This window comes from Sceloporus undulatus, chromosome 1, assembly GCF_019175285.1.
Source record: "Sceloporus undulatus isolate JIND9_A2432 ecotype Alabama chromosome 1, SceUnd_v1.1, whole genome shotgun sequence".
In the NCBI taxonomy this organism is placed as follows: domain Eukaryota; kingdom Metazoa; phylum Chordata; class Lepidosauria; order Squamata; family Phrynosomatidae; genus Sceloporus; species Sceloporus undulatus.
Window position 1 is genome coordinate 196073686 of NC_056522.1, and position 9057 is coordinate 196082742.

Genomic DNA, 9057 nt, shown 5'->3' on the forward strand with positions numbered 1-9057 from the left:
CTATTGCTTTTCAGTGAAAAATGAAGGGTCATTTCACATGCAGTATGCACTATTTCCAGTTGAAGGTTCATGAACAAGTAAGAAGAATCTCTTGAGCAAAACTTCAAGAGACTCTCAGCAAGCTTGGCTAAAAGTTCTCTCCAAGTTATATCTGTACAAGGCTCAGAGTAATGTGAGAAAGAAATGAAATAGTTCATTGTAGATATTTTACTTAAATGTTCTTTCTTTAGGAATGGCATTGAAAGGCTTTCTGCAAGATTGGGTATTTTATATAACACAGAAGGCGTAAGATATGAACCAAAGTAAGTTGTAAAAAATACTTTTATCAATGTTGTCCTCAGTTTTATCAGCTGTTGTCTCCATGTAGTGTCATGCAAGAGGATTCCTCCCCCTTTCTCTTACTTCCCCCTCCCCTTTCTATAACCCCCGTATACATCTGGGATTTGGGATGAGCTTCCACCCCTCCATACAAAATCTGGGAAATGCAGGACTGTTCACAATTGGTGATAACATGTCACTGGACACTTGTAATGTGTGTGTGTTTTAATCACAATCTAAAGAGAAAATGGAGAATTCTTCTGTATAGACTTTTCTGTCTCTCTCCCCCCCATCTTCCCAGCTGTACCTTGTCATCTGCTTTTAAAAAAATAGTTACAATTCTAAGCTTGGGGGGAAATATAGACTCAATAGAATTTATATTGGTAGTACAGTGGGACCTTGTTATCCGTTGGGCTTTGGTTCCAGGATCCCACATGATAACAAAATCTGTGGATGCTCAAGTACCTATATATATATATATATATATATATATGGCAGAACAAAATGGTGTACTTATATAAAATGGAAAATCAAGGTTTTCTGTTTGGAATTCATACCTTTTAAAAATATTTTCAAGCCATGGATGCTTGAATCCATGGATAAGAAGAGGCGACTGTATGCCAATGTCTTTTCCTGGGCTCTTAGCCTTGTATCTGACTTTTTGACTCCCAAATAGGCAGTTGTTTGCTGTGACTGGGTTTATGGATTCTGATTCAAAACTGAAGATGGCCAACTGAATTTTTCATTTAAGCCAATTCAGGAAAAATATGCTTGAACTGTTTTGATAAAGCTGTGACTTCATTTCGACAGCCCATGAGCTTTAGTGGGCTTGCAAACTGAGTGACTCAGGGCTCTGGGATCATTACAATATGGCAGTTTCCCCACAAGAACTGCATCACTTCTGACTGGCAGGAAGCGACTACATATTTATTATCTTCCACTTCTCAGTAACTCAACATTGAGGGGGGCCTAACTTACACTTCTGTTTATAATAAGATGCGAGTGATTCCCATTATTTCACATGCCTTTTTATGAACTTTGGGGCAAGAATATGAAATCCAGACTTGATGAATCCCTACTCTTTTCTATATTAACTGTAAAAATTAAAGTGAAGAAAGAAGTGTTAGCGCTACAGCAGAACAATGCACTATTTTTCAACAGCTGGTTGAATAAATGAAGTTCTCTGTTTTAAAACAAACTAGGGATTACGTGTTGCCAATTTAAGAAAAAAAATAAGAATTTAATTAAAACTGAGAAGATGATCGTGGGAACATTCTCTAATTTCAAAACTAATGCCACAGGATTCTTGTCATGTATTACTAGTCTTTTAAACACATGTGAATGCCTAAATCTACAGGAATTTTACTCATGTGTTATTAGCAATTTAAATATATAAGTGAATGACTAGTTTGCAATCCCTTGAGGGGCAGGAGAGACCCTTTCCCACTAAGCAACCAAAGAATTTGCCTCTCTCTCTCCCTCTCTCTCTTTGGATTCCTTCTTAGACAAATAACTGTATGAAGGCATAGACCATGAAAATGTATTACCGGCTGTAATATCGACTGACCATTTTCCACATGGTTGAATGTGCCAGGGGAAACATGCTAACTAATTTATTCTGTCTATGTTGTTGTTCAGAGCCTTATAAACCTCTTTGGTGGAAACATTCCCTTCTCATGGGATAATCAGGCACCAAGAAAAAAGAATGACCTGTTGAAAACTTTGAAATGGGAAATTAGTCTTGGAAGTAATGGAACCAGGACCAAAAAGAAGAAATACTTTGAAACACATGTTATTTCTTTTTTTGAAAAATAAACCAATTCACATTGCTATACACAGATGCCATAATTACTGTGGCAAAGACTCCGAGGCAAAGCATTAAGAGACTTAAAAATAGTAGTTTAAATTCCATGCACAGAAAAAGGCAATACTTACTACAGAATAAGAAAATCAAAATAGTTCTTCTTGAAATTAGGGGTATAGTATGATGATACTAAAATCTAGCTTTCTAGCATTGAATATGCTAGCTAAATTCTTACTGGATTAAAGAATGATAAGAGATACTGGGTAATTACATAGTAGTTTTCATTGCTTATGCAGAACTTGCAGAAACCAACATATATGCGCTGATAATGTCAGCTATTGATGTGCGTGTCCTGTCACTTACAGTATAATGTAACTATAAAGGCTTGTACATTAAAATATATATATATATATTTTACTGGCACTTCTTAGAGCGCCTCTGGGAACTGACATCTCAGATCAAGTCAAAGAAGCATCCATCAGAGTGCCAGCACTAGATCTCCCAGTATTCTGAAATATTTGTGAAAAGTGAAAGCTTTCACCATCAAACTTCCTACCAGTTGCCTTCAGTCTTGCAACTTCTCAAATGCACTGTGTAATTGTTGGGGTATTTCGTGCTGTCCTAGAGGCCTTTTTTGGATCTGACAGTGAAAAACTCAAACAGCACAAACATTTCTAATAACTATAAATAAGGAAGTCACTTCTAAATGTTTTATCCTGTTTTGTTAATGTGTGTATGCAGTACTTTGATTAAATGAATAACAAGTCTGGCTTTTTCCAAGGAAACGATGTATAAGAGCAGTACTTGGGGTAAGTCCCTTGCCCCATTTGTGCACTTGAATGCAGTTGCTTGATTCAACTTGTGAAATGCAAAGTTTTAAATATTAAAGTTAATTGATCATTTTTGAGCTAATTCATAATTTTGTTCAGTATTGTACAGTCGTCCCTTGCTATCTGCAGCGGATCTGTTCCAGACCTCCCCTCCCCACAGATACCAAAAACTGTGGGACCCATTCTTTTTAATGTGTGCACATGCATGCTCATGCACAGCTACATACATGCACGCCAATTGAAAAAGCTGGGGCTTGCCATCCACAGAAGCTCAGATCAATGGATGACAAGTCTGCGGTTGGTGCAGGAGTGCTGTATAGTGATTTATCTTAAGCATACTTTAACCTTTCTTTAGTTAATATAATTGGCCACATATTTAAATTCTCCTTGGCTGTAATTTAATAACTACTTTATATACTAAGATTATCGTTGTTGTGTGCCTTCAAGTCATCAGGGTTTTCATGGCAAGATTTATTCAGAGGGACTTTTGCCAGTGCCTCCCTCTGAGACTGAGAGAGTGTGACTTGCCTAAGGACAGCCAGTAGGTTTCCATGGCCAAGTAGGGATTCAAACTCTGGTTACACAATTCTAATAAACCACCACACCATGTTGGCTATACTAACATAGGGGAATCTAATTAGGATAAAAAATCATGTTCCATTCCTGTTTCCAGAATGTTGGAAAATGTGAAATACATTGTAATGTGATGCCTACTTTGTAAGTTCATTTGAGGATATAGGCTACAGTCTTGTATGGCTCTGTGAGGTGTAGTGGTTCCGCATGCAGACCTACACTAGGCACCACATGTAGGTCTGCATGCTACACTAGGCACCACCCCAGACTTACTATACAGCTTCTGAATTACATCAATGCTGAGGTCCTCCAGAGTCCTACAGCACTTCTGTAATCATTTCACTTCTTACTGCAGGAACATAGAAACTTCTTTGTTCCTGTCCTTCTCCATGAGACATGGAACAGCCCTGCAGGGAGGGCTCCAGATTAGTGTGAAAATATATTTTTATGGCGAGGACCCATTTCTGTTCCCAGATTGATTCTGGTGCCTCTACAAGAAGACTCAAAATATATTTGTATGTGATCATTTGAAGTAAGGCCTCTGAACTAACTTCATTAAATTGGGTAAAAGTTGGGATTGTCATCTGGGACATAATCCAGCATTATCTGACTCTTTTTAGTTCAGTTCTTTTCACAGGTTAAGAATATTCTTGCTTCTCTCCCACTAAAATTAATCAGACTTCAAAGTGCTTAACTTTGCCAAGATAGTGTCACAAGTCTTTACATCTGTGTTATGGGGAAAGTTAACAGAATACTGTATTAACTGAAATTTAACAAATCTGATGTTTGTTCACAATCTTGTAAATAAATTACAGTTTAAAAGAGTACAAGACTGGTTTGATTATTCTCCTGCACTGGCTATTTTGATCATGTTTAGAGGTAATGTAATTAATACAGAAGCAGTTACAGTGTTTACTCCTGGGGCAGCTGTGGTTTAAGCGTGGAAATAAAAAGTTGTACTCACCAAGGTTCATTCTATGTGTCAACCCAGTCAGGCAGGAGTCAGTTCCTTTTCTGTTGCAAGCACTGAGACTCCACCCCTTCTCTGTCACTATTGTTATCTAGGCCTGCCTAATATTCCTACATCTTTATCTCTGACTTGTGGTTGTCTTTGGGCAGGATAATAAAAAACTGATGGAGAAGGGGGGAGTCTTAACTATTATAACAGAAAAAGAACTTTGCGTGATTGGTTTGGCATGTGGAGATAAACCCAAATGGGATGGATTGCACCACCTGCCATCCCAAGAATTATAACTCATCCCAAAGCTTCAGGGAGAAGTGTCCATCTGGTTTGGATACAGACCTACTAGTAATTTACTCTGAAGTCAGGCACACTGGCTTATATCCAGTTGCTAGTCCTAGCTAGAGTAGACCCATTCAATCAACTGAAGAATGGTAGGTCAACACATACATCATCACTTACTTCAGCGAGCTTACTGTACTTGGGATAAGCAATATTTAGGCCACTAATCAGGGCTTAAACATACGGCCCCAAAGAAGTGGTGTCACACCGCCTCTTTCAGCACCGGATCAGGGCTGTGGCAACCACACACTGTGGCTCTGATCCGGCGCTTTGCCAGCTCTGAAAGAAATGGCAAAATGCTAGTCCTTTTAGAGCTGGCACAAAGGTGATTTTGCCACCGTGGCAGCACTTTTCAGCGCTCCTTTTGGCGTGTGGTGTATAAATGCTGTGATGCCGCCTACCATGTGGCTGGGCAGGTGGCGTGATGCCTGTACAGGTGGCCAGTCTATACAGCCCCTCAGTTTGATCTTTTTTCCTTAATAACTGCATATAGGATGGCAGAGAAAAACCTGTTAAAAGATAACTGTGTTTCTGTGCACCTTGCTATGAAAAAACATTTTAACTGTCCCTGCTCTGACAATGCATGTAAATAGCTTTTGTATATTTAATCGCTTCTGCTTTGTATATTTAATCACTTCTGCTTTTATTCTCTACCATTGCGGCAGATTTTGGTATTATTAATAAATCCATTTCTTCTTCCATTCTTGTGCAAATCTCTTGCGGACGCAGCAGTGATATTTACTCTAGTTCAACTATAGGCTAAAGGTATTCACAGCAACCTTTGTTCTCTTGGCCACTGCAGTATAGGCACTGTAGTCAAGTTTTCTTTTCTGGCAAATTTCTCCGGAGCACACTAACATTAACAATTCTTGGTCTTGAAACTTGAATGAGGTCTGATGTTGTGACATGTGGAAAGGGATAGTGCCCAGTGGTCTGAACTCGGGGCTTATCCATGCTTTTCAATCTTCCCATTAGGTGAGTTGTGGGCATCAAAAAGAGAGAATCTTTCGGACGACACTTTACTTTGTAAAGCTTGACACCAGTACTTCTTGATTTATCTAGAAAGTAAAATATTATTCATTTATGCACTGAAAGCATCATCTGCAGAATATTTAAGACAGTTCTCTGGCATAAAAAATGTTGGGTTTTAAGAAAAGGCCACAAAATTATGTTTTGATTAAATACAAAATTTAGGTGATAGCACTTGCTACGTAAAGGAATGTATCTTGGATTTAGTGCTGTATATGCCTACAATATCATTCTGTAGACTTATATACAAATCTTCATACCACCTAGTCCCTGGCGTTTTTGTGAATAATATATTGTCTTAAAGAGCATTTCACTTGTTTTAAAAGATAAAAGTATTACATCAAAAACATTTTTAAGTTTAAAAGTTGCAATTTTGTCCTGGGGGGGGGGGAAACATTGGTGTTCTCCCCCTGTTCCCTGATATCTTCCAAGGGGTTTTCCAGGCTAGAGCAAGTTTCACAATCTATCATTTGTAAATTTGGGAAATGACTTAAATGTAAAGCTGGGAATGAATGTAGCAGTTTGGATGCAGTCTGAAGATACTGTTCCCAAAACTACCATTTGGTAAGACTGGAAATTCTTAATAAATTGCATGTTGTCGAGTTAAACTACTGAAATCAGTAGAACAACATAAAGTGATGAAGATACATAGGTCCAACATTCATCACATGGAGCCTCTACAGGGTTGCGGAGCTGTGCACATGCTTCACAATCAGTTGGAAATGTGCAATGCTCCCCTTCTAAAGGCAGCTTCCCAAAGGTGGACCTTCAGAACAAAAGTTAATGCTAACAGAATGGGTACCCATTTCTCTAGATTTTCACCAGTGTACCCGGGGACCCTCACATGATTGGTTGCTTGTTCTATTTGATCTGATAGTAAGCACCTGCTGGATACATGTGAGTAGTACACTGCTATATATACATATCTGTAGAGGGCTTAATGAGCTAATGCAGCTAAGTAACTACAAGGACAGAACCGATAATAAAATGCAAAGCCAGTAGGAGTTGTGCTAGATATAAATTACCTCTTGTGTGTATGGGAACTGCAGGTGGGCCTCCATTTATCTCCAAACTGAAAAGAAGAAATTTGAACAAGTTAGGCTTTGGTCCTAAAGACACAATGCTCTGAAGTGTATGAAGTTGAAGAAAACAGTAATTGTATGGTTTTGTAACAACTGTGGCTGGTATTCAGTACAGCATTTGCAGATACTTAACCTAGTTGCAAATCCACAACTGATCTGCCTTCAGTAAGACTTACAGTTAACCCACTTGAATGCCACCCCACCCCAATCCACCTTAAGAACCAGCTGCTGGATTGGGTGAAGGAGGTCCATTCAGCTTCCAATCAGGAGAATTCCAAGGACAATGATGTTTCTACCAACAAATAACAATCAGAAGCAGGACCCTGTGGCAAGTTCTTGTTGCATCCTTGATCGCTGGCAAGATGGGGGTGGAAACAGCCTCCTCCTTATATCACAATGAGAAACTGAATGGGCCATCTTTGCACAATTCAGTGGCTGGTTCTTAAGGTGAGCTAGGATAAGTTATTTAGAGCCGAAACAGATGGCCCTGAAAGGGTGGCAACCGCATGCCACAGCCCCAATCCACCTTGAAGACGCCCAAAAAAGGAGCGGCAAAGAGTCACTCTATTTTGGACAGCTAAAAGCCAGGTTTTCTGGCCCTGCTGCAGCACTGGAGTGGCTTCCTGGCGCTCCGGCAGCATGTGGCATCTAAATGCTGCACTGCCAGAGCGCCCGGAAGCCAGCCCATGTGAGGGCAGCCAGGTGGCTTCCAGGTGGCTTGAGGTATGTGTCGTCTGCATGCCACATCCCTAAGCTGGCTGAAAGCCGGCTTTTTAGGCCGGTCTGTTTCCAGCCTTAGTTATACAATGTAATGAAGTAGTCTATCTAGGAATCTAGCATATATGTCCAATTTACCATTTAAACATGCTATATTTCACAGTTATCTGAATGGTTCCTCGCTTTCACTTAACATCATTGTCTACTGCTTTATATATTTGATGACTGGGACATTTCCAAACCTTTTTTACTTGTTGTACTACATGTCTCTCCTTCAGGAACTATGTATTCTCATCATTTTTTTAAAGTAATGGTTTGCTCTATCTGACTAGATTCAGGTTTTCTGGTAAACTGTCCTCACTAAAGGACAGTGGGCAAAACTAACTTTCATAACATTATGTATTGACTGGCTCTAAACAAGCTGCCATACTGAAAAAGCAATTCTTTAATGTTAACCTTTTTTTAACTTTTCATTGTCCTTTCTCTCTTAAAGAAATTTATATTGATTCTCAAGTATTACTTATGTAATTATTTAAAATCTATATAGCCTTATTGTCAAATATATACAGCAGTTATTTTTATTCTTTATTGATAAATACTGTCTGATGATGTGTACTGTTACTTTCTGAGTTTCTTTGTTTTGTTAGTTCTTACATTTGGAGTCAAGCGTTGTTCTTTTTGGTTACCTTTAGCTGTCTTCTGTGACACTCAGTAAGGGTTTATGTGGGGAACCTATGCAAAGTCTTCCCTAAACTAATTTGATGATACATCTACTTGCCTAGCATTTACAAAGGTCCCTGGGCATATGATGCATGGAACAGGCACATATATGGGCAGTATATCATATAACAACTAGATTTTAGATGATAGATGATACCACGACATCTGCATATGTTCTATTGCAATTTCTTGTAAATTTAATAAAGAATTTAAACAACAACTAGATTTTCACTTAAGTTACCACGAAGCCCCATACTGTTGAACAGAAATCTGCAATAGTCCAAGCAACTAAGACACGACCTTCAACAAATTCAGCAAAATTTCTAACAAAATAATTTCTAATATTACCTGAGAGAAGGGAGGCCAATCTTTTTTTGTCTCCTAAATTCTTTTACAAAGTCTGTATTTATTCTTGCATCTCTGCTAAGGTTTCCTATAAGTTTCTTGAACAACTTGGGCTTATTCCTACATTGCACTAATAGATGGCGGTATGCCGTTCGGTTAAATGTTAAATATCCCAGAGCAGATGCCACAGCTGTACGAACCTAGAAGAGAAAGAACCTCACATTCAAGTTAACACAGGTTATTTATTTCATTTATTATTTATTTTTTTAAAAATCTCTGGTGGCAGAAGGAATAGAGGCAACTGTAAGAGAGCACTGGCAAGTGAATTTCATTTTT

At 38.7% G+C, this 9057-nt stretch overlaps 1 long non-coding RNA gene across 1 annotated transcript; it reads right to left on the bottom strand.

Moving 5' to 3' along the window:
* Window positions 1–5436: 5436 nt before the first annotated feature.
* Window positions 5437–8973, bottom strand: LOC121915950. Its single transcript, XR_006100767.1, has 3 exons — window positions 8725–8973; window positions 6883–6929; window positions 5437–5886 (listed from the first exon to the last, which is right to left on the bottom strand). It is a non-coding gene; the product is annotated as an uncharacterized LOC121915950 (long non-coding RNA).
* Between the last annotated feature and the right edge of the window lie 84 nt (window positions 8974–9057).